This window comes from Piliocolobus tephrosceles, chromosome 15 (genome assembly GCF_002776525.5).
Source record: "Piliocolobus tephrosceles isolate RC106 chromosome 15, ASM277652v3, whole genome shotgun sequence".
Taxonomy (NCBI): domain Eukaryota; kingdom Metazoa; phylum Chordata; class Mammalia; order Primates; family Cercopithecidae; genus Piliocolobus; species Piliocolobus tephrosceles.
In genome coordinates, this window is record NC_045448.1 from 103,919,227 (window position 1) to 103,939,876 (window position 20,650).

A 20,650-nucleotide genomic window follows, 5' to 3' on the forward strand; every position below is an offset into this window, starting at 1 on the left:
AAAAGGTGAAAGTCATCTGCCGTGCCTGAGTATCAGGAGACCCGTGTATGCAGGCACACAGGCACTGAGCAAAAAGCAGCAATCTGACTTGTAAAATGCAGGTATTGGGCTCCAGAGCTTCTGCCCAGGCACCCTCCAAGTTTAAGAGAGCACTGTTCCTACCTGGTATGGAAGGAAGCATCTTGTACACATGGGCTAACTTGCTGCTTCCTGGCAACTAAGCGGACACAGCTAGTAGAGACCCACACACCTGTGAGATAGGCGCAGTGCTTCCAACTGTGGCTACGCATGAGAGTCACCTGGAAGCCCTCAAAAACTACGGCTGTCCTGGGGCTCCATCCCCAGCATATTAAATCCTTGGAAATGAGGCCTGGCACAGCTATTTTCTTAAAGATCCTCAGGTGATGCTAAAGTGCACAATCGTTGATATAGAGTGAATCAAATGATTGCTTGAGAGCAAGGAGTTTTTATTTAATTTATAAGGATCCTTAAGATTTTTCTAACTCATTTCAACTGAATTACAGGCCCTTTTAGGGATTTGTTTATTAATGTATCTGGCAGCACAATGTTTGTTAATGAATTTTCCTTGGGTCTCACCACCAACATCAGGACTCGGACTTTGAGTTTGATCCTGTGCTTCTTGCTCAGTCCTGCACAGCTACAGAGCGGGTGGTGTTTTGTCCTTTCCTCATCCCCAGCCTTTGCTCTTCCCTGAGGCCTGTTTTCCAGGGCTCAACTATTCCATAGTTGCTTTTCCCCACATGATCCGGTCAGAGGCATTCCAACCAAAGCGACTCCATCTTGAATATGGGATGGGGAAAATGAGGCTGAGACCTACTGGGCTGTATTCCCAGAAGGTTACGCATGCTTAGTCACAGAATATTTACACTTAAGAGAAAAAATTAATAATGTTTACCAAACAGACCTAACACTTAACAGACCCAGGAAATGTCCTGGTGTCCTGAAAGATTTCTTTCTTTCTTTTGAGATGGAGTTTCACTCTCATTGCCCAAGTTGGAGTGCAATGGCGTGATCTCAGCTCACTGCAATTTCCACTTCTGGGTTCAAGTGATTCTCCTGCTTCAGCCTCCTGAATAGCTGGGATTACAGGTGTGTGCCACCACGCCTGGCTAATTTTTTTTTTTTTTTTTGTATTTGTAGTAGAGACGGGGTTTCACTATGTTAGCCAGGCTGGTCTCGAACTCCTGACCTCAGGTGATCCACCTGCCTTGGCATCCCAAAGTGCTGGGATTAAAGGCGTGAGCCACCGCACCTGGCTTTGTTTTGTTTGTTTGTTTGTTTTTTTTTTTTTTTTTGAGAGAGTCTCACTTTCGTGCCCACCCTGGAGTGCAAAATGGCAAGATCTCAGCTCACTGCAGCCTCCACCTCTCTGGGTTCAAGTGATTCTCCTGCCTCAGCTTCCCAAGTACCTGGGATTACAGGTGTGCACCACCATGCTGGGCTAATTTTTGTATTTTTAGTAGAGACAGGGTTTTGCAATTTTGGTCAGGCTGGTCTCCAACTCCTGAGCTCCGCCTCCCAAAGTGCTGGGATTACAGGCATGAGCCAGAATGCTGGGATTACAGGCATAAACCAGAGTGATGGGATTACAGGCGTGAGCTACCACACCCGGCCAAGAACAAGAGTATTCTTAAAAGTTTTGTTTTAATAGTAATATAGATTACTGGGAAAGGCAGTAGTTTTCCCAGTAAAAAGGCTCAATAGTCCTATAGACAATTGTTTTTGGATAAACATAGACATTGACCCTTCTGCTGTTAAAGCTTGAAACTTGTATCTGTTTTATCTGAGTTTCTTCCTCAGGAAAGGACCTTCAGGCCTCTCAGAAAAAGTATCAAAGAACTGAAATTCAGCAGATCACCAGCACCAGATGCCTCCTTGCCGCTCCCTCCTCTTGTTTTCTTACACAGTGTTGCCTTTCTTCCCTGCTGTATAAACCCCTAGTTTTAGCCGGGAAAATGGATTCCAGACTTATCTCCTGTCTCATCTCATTGTCTCCTGGGCTGCAGCACCCAGTTAAAGGCTTCTTCCTTGGCAATACTTGTCATCTCAGTGATTGGCTTTTGTTGTGGCCAGCAGCAGGACCTAGACCTAACTCCTGGTGTTTTGGTAACAGTCACCCAAAGTCCTTTGTCACAAGCCTTGGTAGCACAGCACGTGTGCCCATGATTTTCGCTGTTGTATCTACACAAGCACTGTACCTAAGGTGGATGCATTCCTCCTCTTGCTTTCCGGAATGCCCCTGTCTGTCTATGGAGTACCCGTTCTTTCATTCCTTTACTTTCTTAATAAGCTTGCTTTCACTTTACTCTGTGAACTCGTCCCAAATTCTTTCTTGCCAGAGATCCAAGAACCTTCTCCTGGGGTCTGGGTTGGGACCCTCTTTCTGCTAACAATCCCTCTGCAGGGATTAACAAACCAAACGCCCACACCCTACTGCCCTATCAGCGGTTTGAAAGGTGTCTCTCTTACTTTTTTTTTTTTTTTTGAGAAGGAGTCTCGCTCTGTTACCCAGGCTGGAGTGCAGTGGGGAGATCTCGGATCACTGCAACCTCCGCCTCCCAGGTTCACACCATTCTTCTGCCTCAGCCTCCCGTGTAGCTGGGACTATGGGCGCCCGCCACCACGCCCGGCTAATTTTTTGTATTTTTAGTAGAGACGGGGTTTCACCGTGTTAGCCAGGATGGTCTCCATCTCCTGACCTCGTGATCCGCCCACCTCAGCCTCCCAAAGTGCTGGGATTACAGGCGTGAGCCACCGCGCCCGGCCCCATCCCTCTTACTTTGTCAAAATTATTCTTTTGTTGTTCTTTCCACCTGTGCTCCAAATCCTCTCACCTTCCTCAGGGACTTCTTCCATCTTTCCATCCTTTGTGGCTGTGGAGAAAATAATTACAGCTTATGAGAACAGATTACAGACATACGAATTAGAAAAAAAAAAAGATTTCTATTTATGGATGATATAGCAAACCTGGAAAACTCAGGGGAACCGAGTCTTAAATTCATACTAACAATATGAGAATTCAGTAAAGGAGCAGGATATAAAATTAACATAAAAATAGTCTTCATCCGTGTTTACAATAACAAACTACAAGATATAATGGACTCCAATTACAATAACAACAGAAAAGAAAAAGCTCTTGGAAATAAAGAAGTAGGCAAAACCTGCATGAATTAAATTGAAAAACTTTTCTGAAGATACAAAAGTAGACCAGAACAAATGGACAAACATCCTTTATTTTTGGATAGTATGACTCAACATCATAGAGATGTCAATTTTCTCCAAGTCAATATGTGAAATGTAACACAATGTCAAAAATCCAACAAATTATTTTTTGAGGCTAGGCAGCTTGACTCCAAAGTTTTTATCAAGAATAGCACAAGGCAGGAGGGAGAGCTAGCCCTACTAAACCTTAAAACAATGTGGTGTTAGTACATAAATAGACAAAGAGATCAAGGGAGCAGCATAGCAAGTTCAGAACAAGTCCAGAAATAGAGCCTAGTACATATAAACATTAGTGTTTGCTTAGATGAGACGGCATCTCAATCTGCTGGGATGGACTTTAAATAAATGGTGTTGGGACAATTGGATAACCATTTGGAAATAGATAAAATTAGATACATACTTCACAGTGTATATCAGAATAAAAAGTAAAAACTAAAAGTACTAGGAGAACACATGGCATAATTTCTTTATAACCTAAAAATGGAAAAAAACTTTAATTACTCAAAGTCTAAAAGAAATAAAATTAAAACAATGATAGATTCTATTACTTAGTTTTTTTGTATAGGAATAATGTATATAAGCATGCTGCCTTTTGTGTAAAAGGTGAAATAAAATACATTTATGTCGGCCGGGCACGGTGGCTCATGCCTGTAATCCCAACACTTTGGGAGGCCAAGGAGGCTGGATCACATGAGGTCAGGAGTTCAAGACCAGCCTGACCAACGTGGTGAAACCCTGTCTCTACCAAAAATACAAAAAATTAGCCTGGCCTGGTGGCACATGCCTGTAATCCCAGCTACTGGGGAGGCTGAGGCAGGAGAATAATTTGAACCAGGGAGGTAGAGGTTGCAGTGAGCCAATACTGTGCCACTGCACTTGGGCCTGGGAGACAGAGCAAGACCCAGTCTCAAAAGAAAAAAAAAAAACATTTATGTGTATATTCATATTTGCTTAATTTTATAAAAAGGATCATAAGAAGAAGAGGAAACCAGGAATTTTTGGAAATGGTTGACTATTTGAGGAGGGATCTGATGAAGTGGTGAAGACAGAGATAGAAATGAGATTCTTCTGATAAACTTTTATTTAGGAGCAAATAGACTTCAAGCACTTTCAATCCTGAATGCTGCTATAGTTCGGATGTTTGACCCCCAAACCTCATGTTGAATTTTGATCCTCAGTGTTGGAGATGGGGCCTAATGGGAGATGTTTGGGTCATAGGGCAGATTTCTTCATGAATGGCTTGATGCTGTTCTGGTGGGAAAGAGTGAGTTCTCCGTCTATCAGTTTGCAAGACAGCTGGTTGTTAAAAAGAGCCTAACACCTCCGTCCTCTCTCTTTCTTCTGTGCTCTCGCCACGTGATCTCTGCACATACCAGCTCCCCTTCACCTTCCACGATGAGTGGAAGCAGTCTGAGGCCTCACCAGAAGCAAATGCTGGTGCCATGCTTCTTGTACAGCCTGCAGAACCGTGAGTCAAGTAAACCTCTTTCCTTTACAAATTACTCAGCCTCAGGTATTCATTTGCAGCAACACTAACAGACTAAGACAAATGTCCTCTTTAAGAATACAAAATTGGGCTGGGCGCAGTGGCTCATGCCTATAATCCCAGCTCTTTGGGGGGCCAAAGCGGACGGATCACATGGTCAGGAGATCAAGACCATCCTGGCTAGTATGGTGAAATCCCGTCTCTACTGAAAATGCAAAAAAAGAAAATTAGCCGGGTGTGGTGGCAGGCACCTGTAGCCTGTAGTCCCAGCTACTCGGGAGGCTGAGCCAGGAGAATGGCGTGAACCCGGGAGGCAGAGCTTGCAGTGAGCTGAGATTGCGCCTCTAGGAAAAGAAACAAAATGAAAATACAGTCCAGCTTTTGATTTTAAGAGCAGTTTACTATTTAGGCTTTTGTAGCTTTCATAAGGAGTGGTTCACCAACCTTGGTGTATGTAAAAATTACTTAGAGTGTTAAAAATGTAGATTCCAAGTCCTTTTCCCAGAGTTTCTGACTCTGCAGGTTGCTGGGGTACAGCCCAGCAACTGCCTCTTGGATATCTATTTCAGGTAATTCAGGTATTGGTGGTCTTTAGACCACATTATGTTTAATACTACTTCATTGTTTCACTGGAATTCTATTTGATCTTTTAAAAATAGTCAAGACTATCTATCGTAAGCATTGTTCATGTCATTATATAACGTCAAGTAGAAAAAAGCAGGTATAAGTAGGAGATGTGCTACAGTATTACTACAACACCTAAAACAGTCTCTCCTTCAAATGAAATCAGTATACAAAACATTACCTCACTTGTGTCAGATTTGTGGTGGACAATCATGGACCCATTTGTTCTCCTTCCCAATTTCCAACCAGCAGAACTGTACTAGGGGACTGCCATGGCAATCTCACCTCCCCATGTATCCTTTCCTCACGACAGCCATTATTCCCCCCGGCAGCCATTATTCTACTTTCTGTCTCTGTGGATTTGCCTATCCTGTGTAAAATGGAATCATACATATGTGGCTTTTTGTATCCGGCTTCTTTGATTTAAAATAATATTTTGAGGTTCACTCATGTTGCGGCATGTTTCAGTACTTCATTTCTTTTTATAGCCAAATGACATTCCATTGTCTGGATAGGCCATGTTTTGCTTATCCATTTGTCAGTTGATGGGCATTTTGGCTGTTATGAATAATGTTGCTATGAACATTCAGGTAAAAGTTTTTGTGTGAGGCCAGGCATGGTGGCTCACGTCTGTAATCCCAGCACTTTGGGAGGCTGAGGCAGGTGGATCACCTGAGGTCTGGAGTTCGAGACCAGCCTGGCCAACACAGTGAAAGCCTGTTTTACTAAAAATGCAAAAATTAGCTGGATGTGATGGCTGGTGCCGAGATCGTCCCACTGCACTCCGGCCTGTGTGACAGAGCGAGACTCCATCTCAAAAAAAAAAAAGTTTTTGTGTGAATACATGTTTTTAATCCTTTTGGGTATATGCCTAGAAGTGGAATTGTTGGGTCATGTGGTAATTCTGTGTAACTTTTTGAGGAGTTTTGTTTCCTAAATCTGAAGCCCCATTTTACATTCCCACCAACATTGTATCAGGGTTTCAATTTCTCCACATCTGTGTCAGTACTGGTTACTGTCCATCTTTTTGAGTATAGCTGTCCTGGTGGGTGGGAAGTGGCATTTCATTATAGTTTTGATTTGCATTTCCTCACTGAATAATGATGCTGAGCATCTTTTCATGTGCTCAGTGGCCATATGAATATCTTTTTTTAGAATAATGTCTTTTGCAATCTTTTGCCCATTTTAACATTGAGTTATTTGACTTTTCATATTGAATCATAAGAGTTTTGAGCCTAGGCAAGGCGCAGTGGCTCACGCCTGTAATCCCAGAACCTTTGGGAGGCCAAGGCAGGCAGATCACAAGGTCAGGAGTTCGAGACCAACCTGGCCAACATAGTGAAAACCCGTCTCTATTAAAAATACAAAAAAATTAGCCAGGCATGGTGGCAGGTGCCTGTAATCCCAGCTACTTGGGAGGCTGAGACACATGCAAAAGAATAAAGTTAGATTCCTGCCTCATACAGTATATAAAAACTAACTTAGATCACAATCCTAAAAGTAAGAGCTAAAGCTATAAAACTCTTAGAAGAAAATGTAGGTGTAAATATTTATGACCTTGGGTTAGGTAAGAGTTTCCTAGATATGATATTGAATGCGCAAGCAACAACAACAACAAAATTAGGTAAACTGCGGCCATACCACCTGAATGTGCCCGATCTCGTCCAAAATTAGGTAAACTGGGGATCATCAAAATTAAAAGATTGGCGGGGCACAGTGGCTCACACCTGTAATTCTAGCACTTTGGGTGGCTGAGGCGAGTGGATCACTTGAGGTCAGGAGTTCAAGACCAGCCTGGCTGACATGGTGAAACCCAGTCTCTACTAAAAGTAAAATTAACTGGATGTGGTGGTGGGCACCTGTAATCCCAGCGACTCGGGAGGCTGAGGCAGGAGAATTACTTAAACCTGGGAGGTGGAGGCTGCAGTGAGCTGAGATTGCACCACTGCACTCCAGCCTGGGTGACAGAGCAAGACTCCATCTCAAAACACACTCACAAAATCAAAATATTTCATGCTTCAAAGGAGAGAAATTGAAAAGAAATTCCACAAAATGGTAGAAAATTTTTGCAAATCATTTATCTCATGAAGGACTACTATCCAGAATATATTTTAAAACTCTGTCTCCCTCTCTCTATATATATATGTGTGTGCGTGTATATATATATATATATATATGTGTGTGTTTGTATGTGTGTGTGTGTGTGTGTGTGTGTGTGTATATTTAGCTCTGCCTCCTGGGTTCACGCCATTCTCCTGCCTCAGCCTCCCGAGGCTGGGACTACAGGCGCCCGCCACCACACCCGGCTAATTTTATTTTTAGTAGAGATCTGGTTTCACCATGTCAGTCAGGCTGGTCTTGAACTCCCGATCTCAAGTGATCCACTCGCCTCGGCCACCCAAAGTGCTGGAATTTCAGATGTGAGCCTGTCAGTTTTTGTATTTTTAGTATTTTTAGTAGAGACGAGGTTTCACCGTGTTAGCCAGGATATCTCCATCTCTTGACCTCATGATCCGCCCGCCTCGGCCCCCCAAAGTGCTGGGATATGTATATATTTTTTGAGACAAGTGAAGTAACTCAGGAATGGAAAATCAAACATTGTATATTCTCACTCATAAGTGGGGGCTAAGCTATGAGGCCCCAAAGAACAATACAATAGACTTTGGGGACTCAGGAGCAGGAGGCAGGTGAGGGATGAAAGACTACACATTGGGTACAGTGTACACTGCTCGGGTGATGGGTGCATCAAAATCTCAGAAATCACCACTGAAGAACTTATTCATGTCACCAAACACCACCTGTTCCCCCAGAACCTATTGAAATTAAATAAATACATACATTCGTGCAAGCCTTTAACAACCCTACAAGATTCTATGGAAGACAGTGTTACCTGTCTCTATTATCGTGGCTTCCTTGGTCGTGGCTTCCAACTGTGCATCCCAGCTGTCTTGCCCATCTTTTTCCAGGGGTTCCTCCCTCGCATGGTACTCTCTTTTGCTCTGAATCACATACTTGATTCTCTGTGCCAGCAAACTCCCAGACCACTCTTCCACTTCAGCTCAATTATGACAAGAATCTCTTTCTTCCTGGTTTTCCTTTTGCACCATGGTTCTCAACTCTACAGACCTCCTGCCTGCTAGGTAACAAATATGTATGCCCTCCATCCTAATCTGAAATGAAGTCTAAAGATACCATAATTACATGCAAAACATTTTTTAAAAAATCAACATACTGCTGCTGGGCATGGTGGCTCACACCTGTAATCCCAGCACTTTGGGAGGCCAAGGCAGGCGGATCACGAGATCAGGAGTTCAAGACCAGCCTGGCCAACACAGTGAAACCCTGTCTCTACTAAAAATACAAAAAATTAGCCAGGCATGGTGGTGGGCACCTGTAATCCCAGCTACTTGGGAGGCTGAGGCAGGAGAATCACTTGAACCTGGGAGGCGGAGGTTGCAGTGAATGGAGATTGCGCCTCTGTACTCCAGCCTGAGCAACAGAGTGAGACTCTGTCAAAAAAAAAAAAAAAAGCAAAAAATCAACATACTGCCTTAACTATAAGGTAGAATGGTAAATTTTCAGTATGGAAATCCTATAGCACAACTATACTAGAATACACAATTAAGTCATCAGGAGATTATATAAATTTCTAAGGGAAAATATTCATTTTTCTTTACTTCAAATACTTTGAAATAAGAGCTAAATAAGCACATTTGTCTATACACAAGTAGAATCACTGTGACTACCACTGGTACTAATGCAGACTAACACTATGTTGCTTTGGTAACTGAAATATGACAGAATGACTTGATTTTCTAAGATTGTGAACAACTTGGTAAAATTCTAATCACAGTACAATTTACCCTCAATGTAAAAGAAAATTGTTTTCCTAGAAAATTTGGTGTATACCTAGACAAATTCAGTTAAAACTAGACAAAATTTATATTTAAATGTAAGCAGGCTTTACACCTAGTAAAGGGCCTGTGTCTTATAGGACATTTAGTATCCTGACCTTTCCTGGCCAATGAATGCCAGTAGTACCCACCTGACCCCACCCATCACTGCAGCAACCAAAAAGGCCTCACTTACTTTTAGGATGCCCCCAGCATGGCCATAGAAACACGCGTAACCAATCTGACTAGTCTTGCTTTACATTTATGACCACACGTCTCCAGCGGGCTCCCCAAACTACACTTCCCTACTCTATTCACTCTCGCTCTGTCCTAAGTAACTATTTTACACCTTCTCCTGTCTTCTCAAAATCCCAGTGCCTCTCCTTCTCCCCATGCTCAGAAAAGAATCTTGCATATTAATACACAGAGAAAACCAAAGCACTCAGAAGATTACCAGATCACCTCCCCATGCTGCAACCACCAGCTCCTCAGATCACCTTGCACTTGAACCCATTGACTGGACTGTCTTCCAGCCCTGTGCTTGTCCTGTCTGTGCTTCTGAGAAAGGGCAGCACCCTCTTTGCACACTGGAGCTCTCCCCTGTCTCTCTTTTTTTTTTTTTTTTTGAGACGGAGTCTTGCTTTATCGCCCAGGCTGGAGAGCAGTGGCATGATCTCAGCTCACTGAAAGCTCTGCCTCCTGGGTTCATGCCATTCTCCTGCCTCAGCCTCCCAAGTAGCTGGGACTACAGGTGCTCGCCACCACGCCCAGCTAATTTTTTGTGTTTTTTTTAGTGGAGATGGGGTTTCAGCGTGTTAGCCAGAATGATCTCGATCTCCTGACCTCGTGATCAGCCCGCCTCGGCCTCCCAAAGTGCTGGGATTACAGGCATGAGCCACCTTGCCTGGCCTTTTTTTTTTTTTAGACTGAGTGTCGCTCTATCACTAGGCTGGAGTACAGTGGCACAATCTCGGCTCACTGCAACCTCCGCCTCATGGGTTCAAGTGATTCTTGTGTCTCAGCCTCCCAAGTAATTGGGATTACAAGCACGCACCACCACACTCAGCTTAATTTTTGTATTTTTAGTAGAGATGGGGTTTCACCATGTTGGCCAGGATGGTCTCGATCTCCTGACCTCGTGATCCACCCGCCTCGACCTCCTAAAGTGCTGGGATTAAAGGCATGAGCCATTGCACCCACCCTCCCCTGTCTCTTTTATCACAGCTAAACTTTGTTCTAGCAATTCCTCCTCCCACTCCTGTGCCCGCTGTAGGTTTTCTCCTCTCTAGGAGATCATTCTCATCAACATATGAATATACTAAAATATTTTCAATGGTAAAGACAAAAAACCATTCCTTGATTTCACATTCTCTTGCAGTTACACATACATTCCTCTAGCCCCCTTTCCAGCCCCTTTCCAGCAAGATCCCAGTGAGCTCATTGTCTGCACCTCCTCCCTCCCATTCTATTCAACTTATTTGAGTTAGGCTTTTGTTCACCCAACGAATAGGCCTTTGTTGAGGTCACTCTTGACCTCCACAATGGGAAATGCAATAACCCACTCTCTATGCACATCTTCCTCTACTCTCAGTGGACTTGCCGAGGTTGTGTGAAACCCTTTCTTTGCTTGGCTACCCAAACATCGTGTTCTCCCGATTTGCCCACCTCACTGGCTGGTCCTTTGCCCCCTTAGCTGGATCCTTCTTCTCTTCCTAAACTGAACAATGGCTCAGTTCTTAGCCCCCTCCTCTGCCTACCAAGCTTGTCCAACCTGCCTGATTTTGTTGTTGTTGTTTTGTTTCATTTTAGGGTTTTAGCAGCCTGAAACCACGCTTTTTAGTTTCTGTCTCTAGTGATAAGCAGAAGAAAAGGATGAGGAAGGGGCTTTATTGGCCCAACTGGAAACAGAAACTAAGAACCCATGACTGTATTCTCTCCCTTGGATACCGCTGATCCCTACACCCTCTTCTTGAGTGATCTCAATAGGCCCTATGGCTATAAGTGCCATCACTATGCTGAAGGCTTTGGAAATGGAGCCTCCACCCTCGGACTCTCCCCCCTCAATAGCCTACTTGGATGTCTGTCAGCTGTGTCAGTTTAACATGTCAGACACAGAGCTCAGGGAACTTCAACCCCGATCTACTCCCTCCAGTATTGCCATTCTGATAGCACGGGGCTCAGCCCGAATGCTTCAGTTTCTCTCATACCCCACATATAATCCGGCATTAAATTGGCCCACTTCTCCCTCTCCCACTTGAATCATGCCACCTTCATTCTCTCACCCCCTATTCGCCTCCATGTCCTAACCAAACACCAGCTGTAGGTTGACTTCAGGAGAGTTCCTGAAATAGAAAGAAATGTCCTTAAATCCTCAATATTGACCCCTCCATGCATATCCTCCCCAAATGCACCATGAAACAAGAATGCCAGAACAGGGGGTGGCTCAAGCCTGTAATCCCAGCACTTTGGAAGGCCGAGACGGGCTGATCACAAGGTCAGGAGATCGAGACCATCCTGGCTAACACGGTGAAACCCCCGCCTCTACTAAAAAAAAATACAAAAAACTAGCCTGGCGAGGTGGCAGGCGCCTGTAGTCCCAGCTACTCGGGAGGCTGAGGCAGGAGAATGGCATGAACCCGGGAGGCGGAGCTTGCAGTGAGCCGAGATCCGGCCACTACACTCCAGCCTGGGTGACAGAGCAAGACTCCGTCTCAAAAAAAAAAAAAAAAAAAAGGTCTGATCCCCGGCTGGGCGCGGTGGCTCACGCCGGTAATCCCAGCACTTTGGGAGGCCGAGGCGGGTGGATCACCTGAGGTAGGGTGTTCGAGACCAGCCTGGCTAACCTGGGGAAACCCCGTCTCTACTAAAAATACGAATATCAGCTGGACGTGGTCGCGGGCGCTTGTAATCCCAGCTCCTTGGGAGGCTGAGTAACGAGAATCGCTTGAACTCGGGAGTTGGACATTGTAGTGAGCTGAGATTGTGCCACTGCACTCCTGCCTGGGTGACAAGAGCGAGACTGCATCTCAAAAAAAAGACAAAAGTCTGATCCCCGAATGCTCAGAGAGACTGATTTGATTAATAATAAAACTCTGGTCTCCCACTCAGCTGGCTTTGCATGAAATACTCTTCCTCTGTTGTAATTCCTCTGTCTTGAAAAATTGACTGTGTCTAGGCAGCAGACAGGGTGAACCCACTGGGCAGTTACATAATATCACATGACAGATAAAGAAGGTAATAAAAATATTTTACCCCAAAATATGTTTCTTTGCCATATTTTGAAATGACCTACAAAGTCATTTTTTTGTGGGGGAAGATTGCATCTGTAAAGAATCTTTTTCTTTTCTTCACCCAGGCTGGAGTGCAGTGACACAATTCAGCTCAATGCAGTCTCGACTTCTGGGTTCAAGTGATCCTCCTGTTGCAGTCCCCCAAATAGCTGGGACTACAGGTGTGTGCCACCATGCCCAGCTACTTCTTGTATTTTTTGTAGAGATGGAGTTTCACCATGTTGCCCAGGCTGGTCTTGAACTCCTGAGCTCAAGTGATCTTCCTGCCTCCCAAAGTGCTATGATTACAGGCGTGAGCCACCATGCCCACCCAGGAATCTCTGTTCATATAACTAGATTGTTCCCCTTTCCAGGCCCTCCAAATCCTAGAGAGATGGACTGAAAGTCTAGTACCTTTTAAGGGTCTGCATAGGAAACATTTGCCATCTATTGTGTCTAAGGACAGCATGACCCTGACCTCTGCAACTCCTTATCTTGATCCAGACACTTCTTTCTGTTGATTCCAGGTCTTCAGACAATAACTTAACTCTTTCAACCAATTGCCAATCAGAAAATCTTTAAATCCACCTATGACCCTCCCCTCCCCCTACCCACTTAGACTTTGTCCTGCCTTTCTGGATGGAACCAATGCAATGTCTACCCCATATGTATTGATTAGTGTCTTATTGTCTCCATAGAATGTATAAAATCCAAGCTGTAATCCAATCACCTTGGGCACAAGTTCTCTCAAGACTCTGCCTTGGGCTTTGGTCACTCATACTTGGCTCAGAATACACCTCCTTAAATATTTTACAGAGTCTGACTCTTTACATGGACACCTGCAAGCCATCAAGGAAGTCAGGATTTGAGAATTAGCTGCCTCATCCTTCTTGCATGGTGCCCTGCAAATAACTATCCTCCTTTCTTCTGCTGCAAACCATAGTGCAGTTATCTGGTGTTACCATACTGGGCAAGCGGACCCTAGTTAGGTTCTATATAACACTGGTCCTGTCCTTCTTTCAAGACATCATAGCTGACTCAACACTAGATGGATAAGAAATGCTATATTTTGGCCAGGCGCGGTGGCTCAAGCCTGTAATCTCAGCACTTTGGGAGGCCGAGACGGGTGGATCACGAGGTCAGGAGATCAAGACCATCCTGGCTAACACGGTGAAACCCCGTCTCTACTAAAAAATACAAAAAGCTAGCCGGGCGAGGTGGCGGGCGCCTGTAGTCCCAGCTACTCGGGAGGCTGAGGCAGGAGAATGGCGTGAACCTGGGAGGCGGAGCTTGCGGTGAGCTGAGATCCGGCGACTGTACTCCAGAAAAAAAAAAAAAAGAAGAAATGCTATATTTTGCTTCCCCGATTCTCAAAAAGATAAGAAAGCTACAACTTTGTAAAGTTTGATAGAGTAGGCTGGGAAACACTGATGTCACATTGCGGAAAAATCTAGGCTCTGAAATAACACCACGTCCCACCCATCCCAACCCCACCCTAACTGTTTTTCCTTATCTCTGATAGCTGAGCGATTACGTCAGCAAGAGCAAAAGGATTTTCAAAATGAATGCTCCTCCCAAGAGCTCTCAGTGTACCAGGGCTGATTTGCAGTTTCCTTTGGGCTAGTTTCAGAAGCACTTGAGAAACGGCAACCATATTTAGAGAACCTGCTGTTTGCCTTTCAGTTATCAAGCAGTTGTGAATACCTGGTTGCCAAACTGCTATATTTGTCTGAAAATAATGTTTGTGAGAAGGAGAAAGCCTGAATCATGCTCTGCCACATCCAGCTAGAACCTGAATGCACGAGGATCTGAGCAAGCTCTTACAAGCTGTGACCATCTGTGAAATTGGGCAATGCCAAACATTCACCCTACTCTACTTCCCCAAACTATGGAGCCAAAACCCCACAACAATCTTTTGTCTTCCTAAGAGGTCCCCCAATAGAAGGTGGAAAACAGCCTGGCTTTACTTGGATCCTTTTCTATAAGGAGCTGAATCATCTTCAGAAAATTTAATATTAAAATATTAATACTTAAATTATATATATGTATGGTTTTTGTGATGGAGTCTATATTATTACTACAAGCACACACCACCATGCCCAACTAATTTTTGTATTTTTAGTAGAGACGAGGTTTCACAACGTTGACCAGGCTGGTCTCGAACTCTTGACCTCGTGATCTGCCTGCCTCAGCCTCCCAAAGTGCTGGGATTACAGGCATGAGCCACCACTCTGGCCTTAATAATATTAAAAATCAACCCTTGTACACTGAGAGCTCTTGGGAGGCACATTCATTTTGAAAATCCTCTTGCTTTTTGCTGACGTAATCGCTCAGCTATCAGAGATAAGGGAAAACAAGGTGGGGTTGGGTTGGGTGGGACGTGGTGTTATTTCAGAGCCTAGATTTTTCTGCAACGTGACATCAGTGTTTCCCAGCCTACTCTATCAAACTTTTCAAAATTGTAGCTTTTTTATGGTTTTGAGAATCAGGGAAGCAAAATATAGCATTTCTTTTTTTTTTTTTTTTTGAGACGGAGTCTTGCTCTGCCGCCCAGGCTGGAGTGCAGTGGCCGGATCTCAGCTCACTGCAAGCTCCGCATCCCGGGTTCACGCCATTCTCCTGTCTCAGCCTCCCGAGTAGCTGGGACTACAGGCGCCCGCCTCGTCGCCCGGCTAGTTTTTTTTTTTGTATTTTCTATTAGAGACGGGGTTTCACCATATTAGCCAGGGTGGTCTCGATCTCCTAACCTCGTGATCCGCCCGTCTCGGCCTCCCAAAGTGCTGGGATTACAGGCTTGAGCCACCACGCCCGGCCAAAATATAGCATTTCTTACCCATCTAGTGTTGAGTCAGCTATGATGTTTTGAAAGAAGAATGGGACCAGTGTTGTAAAATAATTGAAGCTTATATCATGTTACAACAATTATTGTAATGTTGTATGAGTTATTAAGAAATTATTTTAGGCAGAGAAGAAAAGGGGTCCTTGGAAAGTTGTTTATTTTAAAGCAGCTCCAGAAACTTTTTTTTTTTGAGACGGAGTCCTGTTCTGTCGCCCAGGTTGGAGTACAATGGCTCGATCTTGGCTCACTGCATCCTCCGCCTCCTGGGTTCAAGCAATTCTCGTGCCTCAGCCTCCCGAGTAGCTGGGATTACAGGCGCCTGCCACCACGCCCTGCTAATTATTGTATTTTTAGTAGAAACAGGGTTTCGCCATCTTGGCTAGGCTGGTCTTGAGCTCTTGACCTCATGATCCACCCACCTCAGCCTCCCAAAGTGCTGGGATTACAGGTGTGAGCCACCACGCCTGGCTATTTTATAGTTAATAATTTAATTAACTGAAATTCTTACAGGTCTAATCTTGCTATTTGCTATGTAAGGCTATGGGGACACCTTTCTCTTTGAATGGAATTCTCTAAATCTGGAGACCGATTTAGATAAGTAGCATGTATTAGAGAAAACATTTTAAAAGAGTTAATGTGATCCATCAAAGGGAGATTTTAGGCTGGATGCAGTGGTTCACACCTTTGATCTCAGCACTTTGGAAGGCCAAGACAAGAAGGAAGAGGCGGTTAACTATGTTTGAGATGAACATAGCCTAGCTATTTCCCCCCGTGCCAACCACCTCAGACAAGACTTTTAATCAATGAAAACACACACTTAGTGCAAACATTTTCAATAAACTACATCCATTGCTTTGCTTTATATTTACATGTTGCCAGGAAAATCACTTAAGCATCTTTGTTCATTTGTTCTAGCATATGTAAAGATTCAAATAAAAAAATGTGGGGGCACATGTTCTTAGGATTTTCTGGGGCTGTGTCATGGGCCGTGGTCACTCATATTTGGCTCAGAATAAATCTATCCAAATATTGTACAGAGTTTGACTCTTTTTGTCAACAAGATCTGATGCTATCCCTAGGCAGAGAGTGTGGGGACTGAATTGAAGGCACACAGCTGCTGTCTGCTACTTGGTGGTTGGGAAAAACTCTGTAAACCAAAAATAAAATTTTAAGTCCCCCACCCGACGAATGGACTGCTCCTTTTGGCCAAGGGCACTCCAAAGTTCATCTGAAATTCTGGCTCAGGCCACAATAAGAAAGGGGGAGGATTGGGAATGCCTCATTACTCTCTCCTCCCTTTGAAATTCAGGCACAGCTGACCAGCATTCACATTAAAACGGAGATCTAACGACTGAACAAACAATACAGTATCAGTATGACAGATAGCAGGTCCTTAAAAAAAATGTGTTCAGCACCCTTCATGAAGGAATAAAACTCCACTTGAACTAATCACATCAAAATTCAAAGCTTTTTGCAATATTCTTAAATCTTATTTCTGTACTACTCAAAACAACAGTTAGTTTTTCTCCTAAGGGATTAAGATAAAAAAAAACCAAGAGCCGGGCGTGGTGGCTCATGCCTGTAATCCCAGCACTTTGGGAGGCTGAGGCCGGGGGATCACTTGAGCTCAGGAGTTTGAGACCAGCCTGGGCAACATGGCGAAACCTCATCTCTACAAAAAATACAAAAATCAGGCAGATGTAGTGGTGTGCGCCTGTAATCCCATCTACTCGGGGGGCTGAGGTGGGAGAGTCACCTGAGCCAGGCAGGTCAAGGTTTCAGTCAGCTATGATGGCACCACTGTATTCCAGCCTAGGTGACAGAGTGAGACCATGTCTCAAAAAATAAATAAATAAATAAAATAAACAAAATCGCTCATTTTCAAAACAAGGGTTTGTTGCTTCTGACATCTCTTTAAGTTAATAAAGTCCAGGGAGTCAGAAAGGGGGTGACATATTTCCCTGTCCTAACCAGCTGGGCCAAACAGCCAAAGGTTTGATCGGAGGCACTGCAGGGCCAAACTTTGTGACCTGTTGCATCAAGTCCTCTCCATGGTCTGTGGGACACAGGGCGGCAGTGCTCTATGGAGTGGCTGGGTCTGAGTCAAGGTCAATGGCACCAAGTCGAAGCACTTGCGAACTGAGGGGAGCTGGTATTTGGGAAGGGTCCAGGGCTCTGAAGGAGGCAAGAAGAGGAATGGACTTTCTGAGCCAATGCACTAATGACTGCAGCAGCTTGTTCTGTGGTGTCCCTGGCCAGTGACATTGGAACACCCAATGATAAGGAGCAGGGTGGCCAAAAGCGTAACCAAAATCACTGAGACTATTCTCCCTCAAATTCTTAGATCTTGTGTAGGAAATAAATTAAAATCTAGAAATTTAGGAGAAAAATAGCAAGCATTAGAGCTGTCTTTCATCTTTGCCTAATAACCCACCTAATCAATAGAAAGCTAGTCGAGTAAAATATTTTTATGTTCATTCACTTAGGGACCTAATGAATGCTATTGAGCTTAACATTTATTGAGCTTCTACCATGTTCTATACCCAGTGGTAGATGCTATGGGTCCAAAGATGAATGAAACATAAAAGTCCTACTTTCAAGGTACTCACTATTGAATAGGAAGACAAGTGAATGAATAAGTTTAATCAAACATTATGTAGGGTGTATCAGTTAGCACTTGCTGTGTAACAAACACTTCAAAATTTAGTGGTTTAAAACAACCATTTTTATTTAACTCATGATACTGAGGATTAGTTGGATAGTTCTGAGCCAGCTCAACTGATCTCTGCTGATTTCTCTTATGTATCTTATGGTCATTTGGCAGCTTGGCTGGTGGCTGGACTATTTCCTATGACCTCAGTCCCATATCTGGTGGTTGGTAGGCTCAACCAATAATATGACAGTGGGTGACTGGACCATGTGTCCCTCATCATCCAGCAGGCTAACCTGGATTTTTTCACATGGGAGGTGGAGAGTTCTGAAAAGCAACAAGAGACTAAGCCCAGTGCTCACGCACTTTGAAAGCATCTTCTGTAACATATTTGATTTTTCATTGGCTAGAGCAAGTCACAGGACCTGCCCAGAATCCTCGGTGGAGAGGGAGATCGGCCCAGAAGAAAGAGAATCATTTTCTGGTCCTTTTGGCACTCCCAGCCATGGAGTGTCATGGAAATTTGTAGGGGGATAGAAATGAAGAAACCTATCCTGTTGGGGGCGGGAAGTGCAGGAGGCAGGAGGGATTTCATAGAAGAGGTGCTGCTACAGAAAGAGAGTGAAAGATCAGAGGTACCAACCAGGCAGACACCAACAGTGCAGAGGGAGTGGGCACAGTGAGCAAAGGAACCAAGCCAGAAGGCTGTTATGTGCTTTTTAATCACACTCAGATGTGCTAGGTGTGAGGGGAACTCAGGGATGGTTGAAGAGGTAGGGCAGGAAACGGGGAACCTTCTATGCCCTGCAACTGGAGATATTGAGGGTGGGCTAGCAGAAGACGTGTATGAACCAAATTTGAGTTTTATTTCTTTTTATTTTACTTTTATTTTATTTATTTATTTTTTTGAGACAGAGTTTCACTCTTGTTGCCCAGGCTTGAGTGCAATGGCGCTATCTCGGCTTACTGCAACCTCTGCCTTCTGGGTTGAAGCGATTCTCCTGCCTCAACCTGCCAAGTAGCTGGTATTACAAGCGTACGCCACCATGCCCAGATAGTTTTTGTTTGTTTGTTTTGTATTTTTAGTAGAGACAGGGCGTCACTATGTTGGTCAGGCTGGTCTTGAACTCGTGACCTCAAGTGATCCACCCACCTTGGCCTCCCAGTGTTGGATTACAGGTGTGAGCCACTGAACCCAGCCAATTTATTGATTTATTTTTGAGACAGGATCTTGCTCTGTCACCCAGACTTGAGTAGAGTGGTGTGATCATGGCTCACTGCAGCCTCACTTCTCCTTGGGCTCAGGTGATCCTCCCAACTCAGCTTCTTGAGTAGCTGGAACTACAGTTGTGTACCACCATGCCCAGATAATTTTTGTAGAGACAGGGGTCTCATATGTTGTCCAGGCTGGTCTTGAACTCCTGGGCTCAAGCTAGCTGCTCACTTCAGCCTCCCAAAGTGCTAGGATTATAGGTGTAAACCACCATGCCCTGCCAAATCTGAGTTTTAAAAACATTTCATCTCATCAAATGACCAAAGACTTACAAATAAAGCAAACAAACAAAATTAATTTTCATCTTAAGATGAAAAACTATGAGCAACTTATGGAACTATATTTCTAAGAGGGGATGAATGGATTAATAGAGATTGCAAGATCAGTTTAGTGTATACCTTTTTTTTTTTTTTTTTTTGTATTTTTAGTAGAGACAGGGTTTCACCGTGTTAGCCAGGATGGTCTCGATCTCCTGACCTCGTGATCCGCCCATCTCGGCCTCCCAAAGTGCTGGGATTACAGGCTTGAGCCACCGCGCCCAGCCGTTTATACCATTTTTTATGTACCAAAATACTGGTACTTCATTATTTTATTTATTTATTTTGAGATGGAGTCTTGCTCTATTGCCCAGACTGGAGTGCAGTGGTACAGTCTTGGTTCACTGCAACTTCTGCCTCCCAGGTTCAAATGATTCTCCTGCCTCAGCCTCCCAAGTAGCTGGGATTATAGGTGCCTGCCACCATGCCCAGCTAATTTTTTGTATTTTTAGTAGAGAAGGGTTTCACCATGTTGGCCAGGCTGATCTCAAACTCCTGACCCCATGATCCGCATGCCTCGGCCTCCCAAAGGGCTGGGGTTACAGGCATGAGCCACCTTGCCTGGCCACAACACTGGTACTTTAAAAGATGTAATATTATTATTTCAGTTATGTTAAAAAAGAAAACAAAAAAACCTGAAACCTGAATTGCTTAAAAATTGAGACCAACTCAGAAGTTGCGTTAACATTTAGAATGAAAAGTTGGCCTTCATCCTTCTCAGCTCACATTTCTCCTGCATAAAACCCTGCCTACATTTCTTTGTTTTTTTGTTTTTTTTTCTTTTTTTGAGATGGAGTTTTGCTGTGTCGTCCAGGCTGGAGTGTAGTGGCGCCATCTCAGCTCACTGCATCCTCTGCATCCCGGGTTCAAGCAATTCTCTGCCTCAGCCTCCCGAGTAGCTGGGATTACAGGCACCCAGCACCATGCCCGGCTAATTTTTTTTTTGTATTTTTAGTAGAGACAGGGTTTCACAATCTTGGCCAGGCTGATCTTGAACTCCTGACCTCATGATCCACCCACCTTGGCCTCCCACAGTGCTGAGATTATAGGCGTGAG